Genomic DNA, 19,686 nt, shown 5'->3' on the forward strand with positions numbered 1-19,686 from the left:
CTGTGACCACCAGCACTGTGACTGCACTGGGTCAGACCTGAAGCCAGCAGAGCCCTGGTTCTTCCCAAGGCGTGCTGTAACCACTCCCTGGCTACCATTTATATTCACTCAAGGGCCTAGGGCTTTACATTTAGCAGATGGCAAAGCCAACCAAGTTTATCACCTTCTTTTCTGGGTGGCACATTCCCCCAGGCTGCGGGAAGGTCCAGTGATTCTGCCTGGGAGCCAGGTATTATAGTAAAAAGTCTTAAAAACTTGTCTGATGTTGTTTTCTACCACAGCTAAGCTGGCACTCAAACCACAATATAAAGTCATACCTGCTTTTCTCTCCCCTTTCTATGGGCAGAGGAACCTTTGTTGTTATCACCACCACCAGCCCATGGACGAGGGAGGAAGGGTTCTACCAGGCCATTATTGATGTTCACTTAAAGCCCATAGGCTCTTCAGTCAGCTTGTGGCGAATTCTGCCAAGCCTAAGATTTGCTCTTCAGGGCAGTGAGCTCCCCTCTGGCCGAGGGCGTGTCCAGAAATGCTGTCCAAAAGCCTGGGCCTGGACTTGGAGACCCAAAGAGCCTGCTTGGTGCTCTACCCGCAGTGGCCGTGCTGCTCCCTAAGATGGAAGACAAAGTCCCTTTTAATTTTCCTTCTGCTTTCCTCAAACAGAAGGAGTCTTTCACGACAGCCGCCATGGCTAGGAATGTGCTGGGTCACACCTGTAGTCAGCGTGTCTCAGAGCCCAAGGCCCAAGGGCTATGTAGTCAGTAGGTAACGAGTCCTTCCCTTCAAGGCAATAGGTTCTCATGGCCCAGGCTGTGTCTAGAAATGTCTGGGAGCTAGGGCCCGGCATGGCAGCCCCATGCCACTGCCCAGTGCCCTATTCTACTATGTTTGACCTGGCATCCAAGATGCAAAACAAAATCCTCTTTATTCTTCACTCTCCTCTTCTTAAGCAGAAGGAAGGCGATACTTTCATTGCTGTGAACTGCACTGCCTGGGTTTGGAGGAGGAGTGAATGAAGCACTCCATTAGCCGCCCTGACTGGTGTCTCTGTAGGTCATGTGCCACCCTACTTCTCTGCTTCTCAGCCAAGCTCAGCAATAAGAGTTGCCTAGGAATTGTAGTTCTTGTGTCCTAGACTGTCTTTCAAGTTTACTTTGGACCCCAGAGCATTTTGACTCATAGCGGCGAGGCTTGCTGAGATACTCAAGTTACGACGCATAGGATGGGTAATCCTCTGTCTAGATCTGGTTTAAATGTTCCCTCTGTGTAAGGGCACTGACTGAGCCTAGTAAGTCTCTGCTCTTTGCTGTGGCAAGGCAGCACTGAGTTCAATGCAATGTTCTCTAGTCACTGTACTCTCCATATCCCAAGTGCACAGATTCTCTCTTCATGCTGCTCAGCAGCTGCCAGGGGATGTGGGAGAGGTGGTATTGGCAGTCAAGACTGTTTCTCCCACCCTCCTCAATGTCTCTTTCAATGATATGAAGTTAAAACAAGGTACTGTGATTGCTCACCTGATTTTTAGTTCTTATAATGGTGCTTTCCTGTGTTCAGGTCGTTGTTAAAATGTGGTGTTCCTGTGGGGATTTGGGAGGAAAGAATGGTGTAGTCTTCTATTCTGCCATTTTGATCTGCCCTTGAGATACATTTTGGGAGGGATACTGAAATGAATAAGACACCTCTCTGGAATGGAATCTAAAGTTGTGTTTTTCATTGCATTTCTTGGCATATTATGGGTCATAAAACTCACTGCCCCCAGGATTATGTTTTTATTAAAATAAAAATGCAATAGAATGTAATAGAATAGATTAAAATAAAATTCAATGTGTAAGAGAATATTGTACATAAAATAAGTATTGCTTCAGGGAATGTTTGGTATATGATATGGGATTGTGGTTTCTGTTTGCAAAGTACATGTAAGTGTTTTAACTGTGAACACAAAACAAAAGTTTAGAAAATAGTATCTGCAATATTATCTGATATTTGTATAGGCATATTTTATTGTGAAATTGATAATTTAAGAAGTTATAGGCAAATTGTTATGGATGAATCTTCTTGGGAAAGATGACAGAAAACAATGTGTAATACATATCTGGGCTTTGGTTATGAGGTTAAAAGATAAATATGGAATGAAAATGGGGATTAGGTAGAAAGAACTCTGAAAAAATACAATGCATAAAACATGGAAAATATAATGAATGCTCACAAAATAATGAGGCCTTGTTTAAGAATATAGCTTGATGTATTTCACATTTATATAGCAATGTAAAATAGGAGGTAAATATATCAAACATTTCCATAACCTCAATCAGTTTTCTGTGCCCATTTCTAATTTTCCCTATCAAAGTTTTTTGACTTCTTTCACCATAGATAAATTCTATACACTCTTGAACTTCATATACATATAATCCTACAGTGTGTTCACCATGTCTTGGCTTCCTTTGAGCAACATTGTGTTTTGAAAATTCCTCCACATTGCTGATTGCATCAGGAGTTGCACATTTTTTTATTCCTAGGTGGTGTTCTATTTTATAAATTCTTCTTTTCATGGATATTTGCATTTGTGTGTTTGTCTGATTACTATAGAGGTTAAAATATGCAATATGAATTTATCATAATTTAAATTTACTTAAATCACACTCTTTCAGAATCAAAATCATAACTATATAATATTGTGCTTTCATTCAACTTTTCTTCCACTGTTTGTGCTATTTTCTCATATAGTGTACTTTTAAATTATTAACCACACAATGCATTGTTATTAATTTGGTCCACACTTTTACTCTCTTTAAGGATCTTTTTCTTTTTTATAGAAGCATAAATTCATACTTTAATCTGGTTTTGTTTTACTTTAACCTGAAAAACTTCATCAATTCATGCTGTACAAGTCTACAGGCTTTGTCTGCCCATATCTTATTTTCTTTTTTTAAATTAAAAAAAATAGTATATTTTAAGTTCTGGGGTACATGTGCAGAATGTACAGGTTTGTTACATAGGTATACACGTGCCATGGTGGTTTGCTGCATCCATCGCTCCATCATCTACATCAGGTATTTCTCCTAATGCTATCACTCCCCTATCCCCAACCCCCTGCTATCCCTCCTTTAGTCCCCTTTCCCTAGACAGACCCCAGTGTGTGATGTTCCCTTCCCTGTGTCCATGTGTTCTCATTGTTCAACACCTCGCTTGTGAATGAGAACATGCGGTGTTTGCTTCTCTGTTCTTGTGTCAGTTTGCTGAGTATGAAGGTTTTTAGCTTTATCCATGTCCCTGCAAAGGACATGAACTCATCCTTTTTTATGGCTGCCTAATATTCCATGGTGTATATGTGCCATATTTTCTTTATCCAGTCTATCATTGTTGGGCATTTGGGTTGGTTTAAAGTCTTTGCTATTGTGAACAGTGCCACAATAAACATACATGTGCATGTGTCTTTATAATAGAATAATTTACAATCCTTTGGGTATATGCCCAGTAATGAGATTGCTGGGTCAAATGATATTTCTAGTTCTAGATCCTCGAGGAATCACCACACTGTCTTCCACAATGGTTGAACTAATTTACAGTCCCATCAACAGTGTAAAAATGTCCCTATTTCTCCACATCCTCTCCAGCATCTGTTGTCTCCTGATTTTTTGAAGATCACCATTCTAACTGGCTTGAGATGGTATCTCAGTGTAGTTTTGATTTGCATTTCTCTAATGATCGCTGATGATGTGTATTTTTGATATGATTGTTGGCTGCATAACTGTCTTCTTTTGAGAAGTGTCTGTTCATATCCTTTGTTCATATTCTGAGTATTAGTCCTTTGTCAGATGAGTAGATATATTTTATTTTCTTTAAGAGTTTGTTCTCTGTATTAGGAATCTAGCCTATAATATTTTTTCTTATGCCTTTTCTTTTCCATATTTTAATGATGTTCTCATATTACCTACTGGCTTTCATTATTACTAATGAAACTTTGACCATTGTTCTTTGACTAATTGTATTATGTTTTGTTTCTAGTTGCTTTGAAAGTTTTTCTGATTATCTTTGCATTTCAGCAGTTTTTACTAATATGTTATGGTGGTCTTGGATCTGTGAGTAAATATTATTCACTAATTACAAAAAATATTCAGACATTGTGGCTTTAAATGCTTTTTCTTCTCTTTTTCTAGAAATCCAATTCCATATATGTTAGATAACTTGAACACCTTTTCACATGACTTAGAGTCTCCATTCTTCTTCTAAAAATGTCTGTTCCTCAATTTAGCTAATATTAACCTACTGATAAATCACTTATCTTTTCTTCTTTTTATCTGTTATTGTGCCCATCTAATACTTTTAATATCAAATACTGCTGAATTTTAGTTTTAGAATTTTTATTTGGTTCATTTATTAAAGCTTTTATTTTTATGCTGAAATTCTGTACATATTCTTCTACTCACTATCTTAATTTTTCCTTTACGTTCTCCCATTCTCTGGGGAATCTGGACAATTTTTGTGACTTCTTTTATTGTCAGTTTTTTTATTTGACTGTAGTCCACACTTTCCTGCTAATTCACAGTCACACACATGCATGCATGTACACACACACAGAGACACACATATCTTTGTAGGATGCCAGGCATTTTCTATAAAATAACAGTTGAGAATAATATCTTTTCTCATGAAAGGGTTTGCTCTTTTTTTCCTAGGTAGCTAGAGTGAAGGTTTGTTCTCTTTAATAAAATAAAAAATTGTATTGAGCCAGTGCTGAAATGCAACTTTTTAAAGTTTCACTTCTATACTGAGTTTCTGCATCTCAGGGTGGGCCAAGGACACTTGTACTATCAGTATTTGGGATCTAGCCATCCTAAAATGACAAGGCCCCTTTCAACTTCCCTGCTCAGCACCAAGGCACAATTAGTAAATTCTCATGGGGGTGATTTGGTGAACTTTGAGATCTAGCTTTTGTCTGGGATACTAGCTCTAACAGAGTGTCTTTCTCTACTTGTTCTTTCATTTCTCCTATGGGAGATTCATTTCTTCATCCACTTTTGTCAACATGAATAAAAATAGGCTAGGCTCTGCTCACCTAAGAAATGCTCAAAGCACTCTGTCTTTCAGATTTATTTGTCTTTAGCTCTCTGATAGGTTTTATTTGAGTTCTGATTGCCTGAATTACAAGGTATTCTCTCATTGTAATGGTAGGATAGCTGGTTTTTCACATATGCCTCCTAACCAGAAGCAAAGTTGAGTATTTTTTTCTGAAATGTATGTGCAGTTTGAGAGAAAAGTGGAGGAAAACGATTTGGAAGTCATATGATGAGTGACATAAAAATCTTAATGAGATTTCTATTTCCCTAGATTTTGTTATATAGACAAAAGCAATAATCCAAATATTTTAATTTACTCTAGTAGAAATATACATTAATATTAATATGAAAAAACACAGAAGCCAATGAAAGGATAGTTAATTTGCCAAAACTTTTAAAGAGGGTAATTTGTGCATTTTTAATTTATTTTCAGTAATTCCAGTTTGCAGTAATTCCAGTAATTCCAACTTGATTTAATCTGTTAAATTTTAATTCCAATTTGATTTAACCTGTTAAGCTCAGTATTAATATAAAGTTTGTACTTACTAGCTTATTTCATTTATAAATATTTACATAAAACTTTACACATAATCATTTTACATGTCACTACGCAGCAGTAGAGAGGATGTTCAGCGGGTAGGAAAAAGCTAAAAGTACTTGTAATACTTATTTGTTTTTATTTCACCAACCATAGATTTGTGAAGCAGACTTACTGTGCACTGGTTACCAATCTCTGAGTCAAATGATACAGAACATACTCATATATAACAAGTTATTAGAAGTTACAGACAGGCAACAATAAAAGGAATCTAGGCTCCATTGTAAGTTGGTCCTCCATAGACCACAAAGCTGCCCTAGGTAGATGCAACCTTAATTGCGCATGTCCCACTTGCACCATAGATACAGGACCCCAAAAGGCCTGGAGTCACCCTGGGGTCATGAGAATTAAGAAGGCAAAGCTTTGAAAAAGCCAGGGCTGTCCTGGGCAGTTTCTCCCTAACTTAAGATGCCATGTTCCCTTGGAACATGAACAAGGTATGAGCTGTCTTAGGAAGTTCTACCCTAACTCAGAATAATGTGTTCTCAGCAAATTCTAGAATTATTTGAGAACTGTGAAGAAGAATTGGGGAAGAACTGGGTGGGTCCACAGCCACTCAGAGAACTGTCCTGCAGTATTTTATATATAGAGAGAATCTTTTTTTTAGCTAATTGCTGCTTGCTTACAATTGAAAGTAAATTATTTTATGGATAATTTGTGCTTCTTGTCAGTATTTCTTGGGTCAAAAATTTAATTATTTATTTAACAGTGTACAAGGACAGACTAGAAGTAACTAAAAATTAGTAACTTTTTTTTACTTTTCCAAACTTCACCTATTATCTTTTCTCCCATTTCAGAAAACTGTATGTTCTTTTACTTGCCTGATGAATTTACTAAATGAAAAATATATGTTATCTGGAAAGCTATTACTATCAGCCTTTTGGAAAATCAAAATCCACATTTTGTTAATACAGCTATTTACCTTTTGTTTCTACCTAAAACAAGGGTTAGAAGTTATAGAAGTTATTGCTTTCTTTTAAAATAAAGCCACAATACAATTGTGATGGTTCTGCTCTGAGAAATATCCATGGTATCCAAAGACTACTTTTGTGGATTAAGTCATTGCTCTCACTCAATATTTTCTGTGAAGTTGACATAGAGTTAAAATGAATTCCAAAGAAAGTCTATGTAAATGTTTGTGAAAGTTTTGCATCTTTTTCTCATGGCAAAAACCAGGAATAATTTTTTTTTTAAATACCTGTGTGAGGGACTATATATTTTGCAGAAGGCATGAACGTCATATTCCCAGCACCAACATTCAAGAAATATGTAATTTTGTTTTCATTATGCTAGTGGGAAATTTAAGCTCAGCTATTTGATATTTCTTCCGTTTTTCTAATAACCACTTGAGGTGAAATGAAGGTCTCAATGTTCTGATAAAATGCAAACTTTTGGCATAAGGTTTATAGTATAGAAGTCACACTACTGAATTAATGTACATTTTCTAAGCTTCTGTGGTTCCTACAGAGGATGTCTCTCTTCCTTTTTAATCAACCTCTAGTACAAATGATTTTAATGAAGCTTTTAACCCAATGCCTGGGTTGTCTGGGTACAGTGATGCTGTCCTATAACTCTTCAACTACTCAGAAAACTTTAAGACTTGCTTTGGCATGTTCTTAGCTGAGTGTGTTTGTTGGCCAAGTCTTTAATGATGACAAAGTACAATTTATATATATTTTTCTTTTGTTCTATCTTTTTGTGTCCTGCCTAAAATAGCTTGGCAGGTTAACAAGTAGTAAGATAATTTAGGTTTATCCTTCACAAAAGTTTTTCATATTGTGTGAGGCCATTGCTCACTTTTCCCAATGGATATCCAGTTTTTTTGGATCCTTATTGAATTTTACTGAATGTGTATAAAAAATTATTGACTCTATATGAGTAGTTTAATTTATGGATTTGCTATTTTGTTCCATTTATCTATTTGCTTTTTATGGTCATATCATACAACCTTAATAATTTTTGAGTCTTGCAATCATGTAGTGGAAGTATGCTAATTTTGTACTTTTCTTTTGAAAAATGTTTTAGTTATTCTGTATCCTTTGCATTTTTGTATAAATTTTAGTATACACTTGATAATTTCAAAAAAAATGTTTGATTGGATTTTAACTGGTATTGTTTTGAATCTTTAAATTAATTTGCAAATAGTTGACATCTTAGTTAATATTGAGTCTTCCATTATATCGTTCCACTCTTTTATTCCTCTTAGTGTTTTACAATTTTAATAATATTTACTGCTAAACTCAGCTTACTAATATTTTGTTAAAAATTTTGAATGCAATTCTGTAATGTTCTTTGCTTATGATGTTTTCCTCAGGTATTAGAACAGATATATGTTGATTTCATAAAAGACATTTTGTAGAAGTTCACTACTCCTCCAATTTTTTAATAATTTCATGTAAGATTCATGTTTTCTCTTTCTTAAATATGGAGACAATTCACCAGCGAAGCCAAATAGGCCTAGTATTTTACTCATAAGAGAGTTTTAATTATCAATTCTTTTTTATAATTTGTTTTTTCTTCTTACCAGTTTACTTCCTATTATGCCCAAATCTGGCTACAATGTCTAAGTCTACTCTTCTTAGAAATTCCCTTTTGGGTCACCGCCCATGGCACAAAAAAGAAATGAGTGACATTTTTTCAATCTATTATACAAAAGAAGCTAGTATTATTTAATATAGGAACAAATAATATATATATAACCAAATTCTGTTTTGGAAACAAATAATATATGTAGTTTGTGTTTATCTGAATATATTTTATATATATATATATATATATATATATATAAGTGTGTCTATATAAATATCATGTCTGTATATATATTTATGGGGTATGTATACAGTGTGCAAATATATATAGTATGTGTATATATATATATATTTGTGTGTGTGTATATATAGATAGATATAGATATATATTATATGTGTATATATCAGAAGTTTAAGCAGTTACTCATTCAAGGAGCATGGTGTAGCATCTTTAGAGAAGAGTTACTGTTTTAAACAATATTTTTAAAAAGGTCATTATGAACTTAGAACAAGATGGCCAGCAAAATATAGTAGGAACATTAAAAATAAAATAAAATTACTGTCTCTTATAAGGTTAAAAATGTTGTCAAAATTCAATGAATTATTCAGGTACAATATTGCCTACACTTTCCAATAAGTGGACATCAACTCTATAAATGTGTTGGCTATAAATTATTACTTGAAAATGTTACTCATGGATAAGAGTTTTTACAGTTCTGTAAAGTAAGGGGATAAAGAGAAGTTGGTTAATAGGTACAAAAATATAGTTAGATTGAAAGCATAAATTACAGTTAACAATTATTTCTAGTATTCTTCCAAACTGCTAGAAAAAAAAGTACAATGTTCCCAATACAAAGAAATGATAAGTATTTGAGATGATAGACACCCTGTTTACCCTGATTTGATCATTGCACATTATATACAGGTATCAAAATACTACCTATACCCCCAAAATATATACATCATATAACAATAAAAAATAAAAAGTAAATAAAATGAAATTGTTTTTGATTCTCTGAAATTAAAATATCTGACCCAAAAGAGTTTCTAAACTTGGAATATACATAAGAACATTGTCTCAGAATTTAATATTTTAATCTTCTCAAATTGTCCCATTCTCTTCCATATATTTTCTCAAATAAATAGAAGAGTTTAAATTCTTTTTCATTCATTTTTTATAATACCTCTTGCTTTTGGATTTTTTAATCATGTCACTGGTTTTGATTCCTCTTCATATTAAATGAGGTCATTGCTCATTTTTTCCATATGGATTTCCAGGTTTTTTATTGTTGTTGTTCCTCATTGAATTTTACTGAATGTCTGTAAAAAAATATTGGCACTATATAGGTATTTTATTTCTGGATTTGTTGTTTTGTTCAATTTATTTGTTTGCTTTTTGTCCTCATGTCACACAACCTTAGTAATTTTTTAATCTTGCAACCAGGTAGTTGAAGTATACTTTGTACTTATTTTTTTTGCAAATTATTTTAGCTATTCTGGATCTATTTCGTCACCCCCTTGCAAGTATTCTACATTCAGAAAATACATGACTCCATCTTTCATTATTCACACTCACACAGCTTGGACAAGGTAGCCATTACAGACTTTGGATTCTCTTCATATGTTTTAACTCAATATTATAAAGAGAACCTACCTTTGGTACTTGCCACTTAAAGTGCATAAACTGAGAAAATGATAAAGCCAGTCAGCAATAATATAGTATTCAATAAAAAAAATTTTGTATTTTCTGTATGAAACTGTGATTTTTATGATGATGTATTATATACCCAAATTTAGGATGGAGTTTTATGTTTTAAATTTAAGTAAGTTATTTACAAATGTATCTCTCTTTCAACTAAAACGGTGGCCATTCTAAAATTTATTGCTTTGCAATCAAACCACAATGACTTTGCATAAATAGAGTAATTATTTTGCAGTGGTAAGTTACAGATCAGGAATATTTGAGTGTTTTTAGAGACTATTGTGCACTATACTTAGGTTAAGGATGAATATGTCCACTAAAAAAACATTTTGTATTTGAAACTGGTAAGTATTCCTATTTACAGTTTGAAAATAATGCTATAAAGATCATATGAAGAAGGTAAGGATACTTTTATCTGTAAGAATGTAAAAGATTAAGATTTATAAAAATACATAGACTTTACAAACTTTCTGAAGTAAAACAGGCAAACAAGCTTCTTAAATCTTTTTTAAAATGCAGCTTCCATTTAGAATATATCAAACAGGCAACCTGAATACCTGAATCAATACTTTTATTAAATTAAATATGTAGTTCACTCTGACGATCTCTATTTCATCCAATTTTACTTTTTTCTGAAAAGATGGATTGTTTGTTGAGACTAATTTAATCATATTAAATGAAAATTAATTGATTTAATTAATCATATTGATTAAATCACATAATGATTAATTGGTCATTATGTGGGCCAAGATTACTCCTATGATTAATAATTTACCAAAGTAATTTATACATTTGTTGCTATCATCCTCATTTCAATGTTTTCCTAACTTAAGTTAGTATAGGCCTTTGAATAGTGACAAAAATAAAGAATACTCTTTAAAATATAGTTTCTGTGCAAAATTATTTATGCTAAATTGGTTTTCTATTATTTAACACTTGTAAATAACATTTCATTACATGTAATGCATACACATTTATTATTTTATTTTACTTTACCCCAAAACAGGCAATATATTTAGGGTCTTAGAACACTATATTTAACTTCTACCAAAGATATTAGGCCTGCTGGAATCATATCATTACTATTCTTGATTATGTTATTTTATATATATATATATGGGAAACTCATGTTTAAAACTATTCTCTCTTTGGCTTCAAATGGACACTACCTATTGGAATTAGGATAGTAGGCAAAATATTTTGTGAAGGCTTCAGATATAATCAGCAGTAAATAGCAAATTAATGTGGGAAAGATATGATAACTAAAATAAACAACATAATGATGAAACAGCCAATTAATAATAATTGAAAACAAACATAAATTCAGGTGGAAACATTCAAAATGAGAGATACTGGGGAGGGAAAGTATGATAACCAAAAGAGAAAATTTAAAAAGTAAAACAACAGAGTGGTCATATACTGCAAGAAAAAAATGTAAAAAAAGAAAAGAAAATATATCAGACTCTTAGACTGTATTAAATTGAAATGTCACTGTAACTAATATAGATGGATATCTTCCCATTCAATTGTTTCTGTAAAGTGAACAGGATGATAGCCTTCTTCATCTTAAGGTGATAGGATCATACAGTCATCATTTGTAGTTTAATTATTCAAGAATAATTTTAGTGATTTTACATGCATATTAAGTATTTAAATATTTTAAGTATATCAAAGTTTCATTTAAAGAATATAATGGTATACTAGAGAAGAGTTCATGAATGAATATTTGAAAAAAATAAATTTTATGATAAATGTATATATAGAGAGTTGATAATATAATCCTTAAAACCTTGTTCTCTTTGCAAAATTTACTTTCAGAATTTACATTGTCATATAATATATAACACATACAACTTTGTAGATCTTAAGCATGAAAACAGAATGTTTTCTTTCTTACAGAGATATTTTGCATGATGAGAAGCTACTTTATTGTGAGTTTGAACAACAATTTTTTAATGTATAATGATAATTGAAATGTGTTGCAATAAAAAGATAGGTAATGCACCTACTATTTTGCATTCATATTTATGCTAGTGTTCTAGAGTTTGTATTTATATTTAATATTCTAAAATATGTATGCATGTGTAATCTGGAAAACAAATTTTTGCTCAAACTTTCTTGGTATTGCTTTCTTTTTCAAATTGGAAAGAATTGGAAAACACGCCATCAAGGAATCTAGAAATAAATATGTAGATTTTCTTTTTTCCTTTTAAACCAAAACACATTAAAATACATAATGACTCACCATTTGTTGCGAATTTTGGCTCAAATTTTTTGTTAAAGACTAGGAGATGGCTATAATGTCGGAGAAATGTAGATAATATACTTTCATGCCTTAAAACTGCCTGAATTTATTAGCAAGAACTAATCTGGGAATGACTGAAGCAAATCCAGATTTTTCTCTTTGTATTGTTCTCCTTTAGGAATCCAAATGACTTTAACGCCTTCAGAAGACCAGTTTTATATAAAATATTTTGAGTCTTCTATTCAGACATTTAAAAAACCAGGACCACTTACCTTTTCTGATTATTAAATTCATATATGCTCTTTGTAAATCATAGAAAATAGTAAACAAGAACATAATAATGATCTTCCTTACTATCACCCACGATATTAATGATGATTAATGATGGATTTTCATGTTATTACCTCCCAGTCTTTACACACACAAACACACACACACACACCCACATACACACACCACTTAGAGATCCATTTACATACACATTATAAAATAAACCCATATGAATTTATATGTGAATTGTAAGAGTAGCCCAAATGAGCTTATTTTTTTAATTGAGATTATTCTGTATTTATATTGTACATTTAATTATATTGTAAAAATTTTACTATGCCAATAAAAACTTTGAAGAAAGTGATCACTATTGTACACATATTATCCATAATGTAAATAATAATTTAAACATTTTCTTCTAGTTAAATATGTTGGTTAATTTCAATTTTTCAACAATATATAATGATTTAATAAACATCTTAGTATATTTTTAGTCACAAACATTTAATATTGTTAATGAGTCAAGTGTATTGTTGTAAATATATGACATACTGACATAATCGTTTCCAGTGGGTGATATAATTTTTTGCTTATCCCTCGAGAACTTGATACTATAAGTGTTTTAATATTAGTTTAGTAGATGGAAATGTTATTTATTACGGGAAATATGCGTGTACATATACAAATATGCATGTACACACATATGTATATATATTTACTTTTAATAAGAACATTTTTAATCTTATTTCTTAGAAACTTATATGAAGGTCATTTTCTTAGTGTTCTAAGAAGTTGCAAATTAGACTAAGTTTTATATAGAGTGGACCTGGGCACCTGTGATCACTTAATACTGCTCAGAACTCTATGTTGGTAATTAATGAATTTTCAGTCTTTTCAAAACTGTAGGATAATGATTCACTTATTAATGACCTAAAACTTTAGGCTTCTATTTTGTTTACAACCTGAAGGAATGAAACTATCAGCAGAATTCTTAAGGAAATAAATGTAAACTCTGGTTATAAAGAAGCATAGTTGTTTCCCCCATTTTGATGTCTAATCAGTGTTGCCAAATTTACATGCCTTAAACTGAGTTCTTGATTATTCAGTCCTTCAAATGTTTTTTTCTGCATTCTTTTCCTTTTAATGGCAACTCTATCTGATCATTATCAAATGTGGTATAATTCAAAAGCCCCCTTTTTTTTTGTATCTCATACTAACTTCACCTGAAAATACACCTTAGAGGACTATCCAGAATCTGACCCTTTCTCTCTTCTTACAGTTATCACTGTCTCCCACACCACTCTAATCTCTTGACAGGACTATTGCAATAACTTCTTATCTGGATTCCCAGCTGTGGCCCTTGGAGCCTATTCTTAATAGCCAGCCAATGTGACACTTCTAAAATGGAACACTAAATTATGTCACTTTGTGGAAAACATCCCAGTAGTTCCTCGTTTTGCCCAGAGTATATGTAAAGTTTTCTTAATGTTTGGGAAGAAAAAATATGTGATTACATAAATATCTGAGATAATTTCTGTATGGAGTATCATAAGAAATTTTGTGTGGATAAAGAATCATTGAACTATAGAATCATTAACTTATCCAACTAATTTTCCTTGTGTTTGCATGTTTAGGCCAGAAACTTTGCAAGATGCAAGATCCACAATACATCTTATGTAAAATGTAATGAGTTTTTATTTTCCAAGCAATAATTGTATAGCATGGAAATAGAAGAAGAGAATACCAATGGGAATTAACTCTGTTCAAGAGCTTACGTAATTTCCAGGAGTGGACCACTAGATTAAAGAACAGAGTGACCTGGGAAAATTTGTGTGATTAAAACTCCAAATGAAAGGAAGAAATTTAAACATTTAATGTGTTCAGAGAAAAAAATACTACATGTAAGTATTAGCTTAAGAAGACTTCCAAGATAAATCTCACAAGAGAGCTGTGTGGTCGGGTCATTTTGGATGTGGCACCATTTGCCAGTTCAGGAAGATGCAGATGGAGAGCAACAGACAACTTTTGAAGTAACATAGGTTTGACGTGGCAGGATAAGAAAAACAAAATGGTCTTGTTCCCCAAAGCTGTTCACTTTTGTGGTTTATATTAATTCATTAATAAAGACGGGAATTTGGATTAGTGTTAATTTAGATACGTAGGGTATTTTCAAGTTGTTAGAACTATCTCAACCTATGAAATCTTGTGTCTATCTTGATCTTTCTATAACAATCAGTTATGTCTCCTGCTCATCATATGATGCACAACTAGTGAAAGAGAAAAATAATGAAATTTACTGAAGAGTTAAAATTTTCATCATACTGTATTTCTTTGCTCATGTTTAAGCTCCTTAAGCCCATGAGTTCATTGTTAAATGAAAAATCGTATCCTGGAAATTTAGTAGAGAGGCTAAAATGATTTTAAAAAAAGATTAAAAGTGCACTTTTGGTATTTCAAAGGACAGATTTGGCACAATTATTCAAATAATTTCTGCCACTTGGAATACTTATGAACTTTTAGCAACACATTATATCTTATACAGATATCTTTACCTTCATTGTCAAAAATCATTTTCCTAAACATTACCTCTACTGATGAGATCCATGGTGTATTTCACAAATAACTGCAACAAAGCTCTCATTCAAGGGCCCCTGTGTCATAGACAGTAAGAACACAGCCCTTTTCTGTAGAAAGTAAATCAGTTTAGTCAATAAAATTATCTCTTACTTTCTCTGTACTAATTTCTGACATGTACTTATTTCTGACACTGTGCCAAGCACTTACCATAATAATTCTGTGCCATTTACATAAGGTGAGGCTGTTATTATTAGCTCCATTTTACAGATGAAAAAAACTGGCTTGGGGAGATTAAGTATCGTATTGAAGCCCCTAGCCAATACAGAGTGAAGGTGAAGTCTGAATTCAGGACGTCTAGAAATTAAAGCCCATGCTCTCAGCAAGCCCTAGGTAATTGTGCCTCTTTCAACATGAGAACTTCTTCCAACTGTCCAACATCATGCGTGTATATATATTCTGTTTGTGTTGTATATGTATAGATGAAATAACTCTTTTTACCCCCAAAATAATTCTTTTAAAAATTACATTTAGAGAGGCATCTGGCTATATGCCAAACTATAGCATGGGACCTACAGGTACCTGTTGGGGTTGCGAGGGTGAAGATGATAAGGAAAAGGGACAATGGAATAAGGCATCCTTATTTTATTTAATTTTTGTTTTTTCTTGAGTCAGAGTCTTACTCTGTTGCCCAGGCTGGAGTGCAATGGTGCGATCTCAACTCACTGCAACCTCCGCCTCCTGGATTTGAATGATTCTCCTGCCTCAGCCTCCCAAGTAGCTGGGGTAAAAGGCATCCTCCACCACATCCAGCTAATTTTTGTATTTTTACTAGAGATGGGGTTTCACCAGGTTGGCCAGGCTGGTCTTGAACCCCTAACCTCAGGTGATCCACCAGCCTTGGCCTCCCAAGGTTCTGGGATTACAGCTGTTGAGTCACCACTCGGCCTGGAATAAGGCATCTTTGAGGGACTGCCTCTTTCCTAAGTAAGTTTGTGAATATGGGCATCTCTGGACTATATAACTTAACAGACTTGACTTGAGAGTCTGGGCTGAAAACTGGGAACGCTGAGTAAAAACTGACACTTATTTCCTGTGATCTTGCTTAGAATTACCCAGCAGTATATGTTCCCAGAGAGCTCACTTAGTGGGAAGAGAAAATTAACATCAATATAATCTTCTGAGGAGTGTTGCTAGGAGCACATTGTTAAAAAGTCTAGTCCCTTGTTCATTGTGTATATATTGTGTCATTACGTACGTGAGGGAACAACTGTTAATTCCAACCTCCATTTCTAGCGCAAATTAATGTCTTCCTTCTTGACATTCTGTCTATTGCTGGAAGCAAGTTATTCATTGTCCAAATCTTTGAGGGTTCTCTATCTAATCTTGTGAAGTTAAAATGTATGAAGCCTTTGAATTGTTTCCCTCTTTGTCACAGTGAGGGGCACTGAAAACCCACACATAAACTATGTAGCCAGAAACTATGCAGTACCTTCTAGTAATGCTCAGGTGGAGAAAGGGACTGATGTGGCTTTTTCTTTTTCCTTTTCTTTCTTTTTAACCATTTTACTGCTGTGCCAACTGTACTTCAAAACAGACATATCATCTGTTATATTCTTATGGTGTATCCATTTTCATTTTCTCCCCTACAGGTTACAAAAATCTCTCATTCAAGACGAATAAATCAATAGACATATTAATATCTGATTAGTCATTGCCAGTCATAATAAATCCACGTCATTTCTCTTCAAAGCAGCAATGAAGTCAGACAAAATTATCAGACTCTGTGTCCCATTCTAAAATTATAAATCAATAATTCTATTTGAAATTTTGTTGGGAAAAAATTATGATGTCATAATCTCAAATATGAAGGACAGGTTTGTTTTTACCAATGTGACGAGTGATACTAATACTTGTGTTTTTCTAAACGTTGCCATGGTTATTAAATAATAGGATGTGGTGTAAAGGAGACACACGTATGTAATAAAAATTTATTAAATAAAAATAGTCTTAAATATTATAATCAATGTATTAATTATTAAAAAGTATATACAATCCTAGCAACAAACTTCCTGTTCTCAAATACTTGGGTGATGCCTAATAACTAGGAGACATTGGACAAGTAACATAACTTTCCTATGACCCATTTGCTTATCTATTTGCTGAATAATCACTAACACATAGGGTTTTGTAGTGTCTGAGTTAATGCAGTTAAAATATGTATCTCATTACATGATATTTCTAGGGATTCATCATTATGGACATTCATGAAATCAAACCAATCAATCATCATTACAACCATGTATTTTCCTTAATTGGCAAAATTCTTACAAACCTTATAAAATAGAAAAAGTGTATTGATCCATCACAAAGTAATTATATTCTAGAATAATAATAATACTAAAAACAATAGTAATAAAACTAAATCTGGATTAGACTCAGGAAGTTGCCATAAAAATATACTAAGATTAACAAATTGTCATAAAAATATCAATGTAGATGTTGCTAGTCAATAAAATAAACTTTTTAGAATGAAATGATATTCTAGGTATATAATACTTTATATTTTTGTTATATTTACTGAAGATAATTTTTACGTGGAAAAAAATTGAATGTTATAATAATGAATAAGAACTTGACAACTGAGATTGAATATTGCAGGCTCTAACCATTTGTAATTATGTTATGTTTATGTTAAAGAAATTGAGTTATGGTTTCAATAATAACAAAGAGGACCACACTTCAGTAGTAACTAAGACCCCACTTTCCTGCAGAAACCCTGACTAAAAAGACTGGGAGTAACACAAAAAAACTACCTGAAAGCACTGGAAAATAAATAAAAGTCTATAGATTCTCATGGGAACTGCATACTCAGAGGAGGAGAGGAGAAAAGCAATGTAAAGCGAATTCCTGATACTGATGATTTTAAGCTTGGGGCTAAAGAGTGAAATGTGTGTCAGCAGTAGAGAAAAATTGTCAGTCTCTCTAGCTGAGAAAATCAGATGTTTTCAGTCACTATTGTGGCCATTGAAGAGAAGAGGATCCGAGAAAGGAAAAACAAAAACAAAAAAACAAAGAAGAAATTGCATCCTATTTACTCTTATCTCTGACAGAATCATCAAACAAACATATGCAGAAAAGACCCAAAGATGTTCAACTTACAACAAAAGACTTGAACTAAGATTGGAGCTACTGCCCAAGAAAAGGAGTTTGAAGTATAGTCCTACCCAAGATTTCTATCTGTTTGCTAAAGGAAAGAAAATATTTGTCAGAGAAAAATAATAGAATCCAAAATCCCTGCATTTCATTTAGAATGACTGAAATACAATTCAAAATTAATAGAAATATGAACTAAGAAAATGGAACATATTGTCAAGGGAAACAGAAACAACTGAATCTGACTCCCAATATGAACCTCTTACTGTAACTAAAGATGGGATTTTAAAGTAACTATTGTAATCATCTTCAATTAATAAGACAAAGATATTCACAGAGTAAACAGGTAAGAATTCTTGTGTAGAAATAAGAAGTCTTAAAAGAAATATAAGAAACCTCAACAGAAAATGAAAATAATTAATAAAAATGTTAACAGTTTTAAAACAATGTTTGAAAACAAACCAACAAAAATGCTAATGCTCTGTTGAAGCAACTACTGACCTAGAATCAAGATCAACTGATTGTCAACAAAGGTACTGAGAACACACTGGAAAAAGGATAGCCTTTTCAATAAATGATTGAAAAAATCATTTGAGAAAACAACATTTAAATGCAAAAGAATTAAACAAGACCCTTACATCACACCACATACTAAAATCAACTGAAACTGGATAAAGATTTTAACTTAAGAGGAAAAGAAAAAAATCTCTGAAACTATGAAGCTACTAGAAGAAAACAGGGGAAAATATCCAAAATATTGGTCTGGGCAATGATTTCTTTTAAAGGACTTCAAAAACCCAGGCAAAAGAAGCAAACAGAGAAAAATAAGATTGTATTAAACTGAAAAACTTCTTCAGAGCAAAGGTAAAAATTAACAGAGTGCATAACAAAGTGCAGAGATAAGTCACACACTGGGAGAAAATGTCTGTAAATGATACATCAGATAAAAGGCTAATATTAAAAATACATAAGGAAGTCAAACAACTCAGTAGCAAGAAAACAACCTGATTAAAAAAATGATAACAGGACCTGAACAGACAATTATCAAAGAAATACAAATGACCAGAAAAAATAATATGGACTTTACTCAAAGACTAAGCAGAGAACTGCCAAATGATGCAGCAATCTACTTCTGGCTATAATCTAAAGAATTAGAATCAGTTTGTAAAATATATATATGCATCCAAATTTAGAAAATAAAAGGAATTCTATTTACAATAGAATTCAGCAAAATTATTCAGGAAGAATAATAAAGGTATTCATACCTGCTTACTAAAAACTACAAAAAATTGGAAATAGAAAGTAAAGACCTAAATAAGCAAATAAATGCATTAAGTTAGTGAATTTAAGGACTCAATTAAGATGGTAATTACTGAGAATTAATGTAGATTTTAATGCAACCTCATTTCTAATAGGCATCTATGCTTATTAAAAATTGATAAGCTGAAGATGGCTGAATAGGAACAGCTCTGGAGTGCAGTTCCCAGCGAGAATGCAGAGGGTGAGTGATCAGTGCATTTCCAAATGAGTTTTTACTGCTCACTAACCAGGAAATT

The sequence above is a fragment of the Aotus nancymaae genome, unplaced genomic scaffold, assembly GCF_030222135.1.
Source record: "Aotus nancymaae isolate 86718 unplaced genomic scaffold, 86718_ANA_hifiasm-v0.15.2.pri h1tg000014l, whole genome shotgun sequence".
NCBI classification, from domain to species: domain Eukaryota; kingdom Metazoa; phylum Chordata; class Mammalia; order Primates; family Aotidae; genus Aotus; species Aotus nancymaae.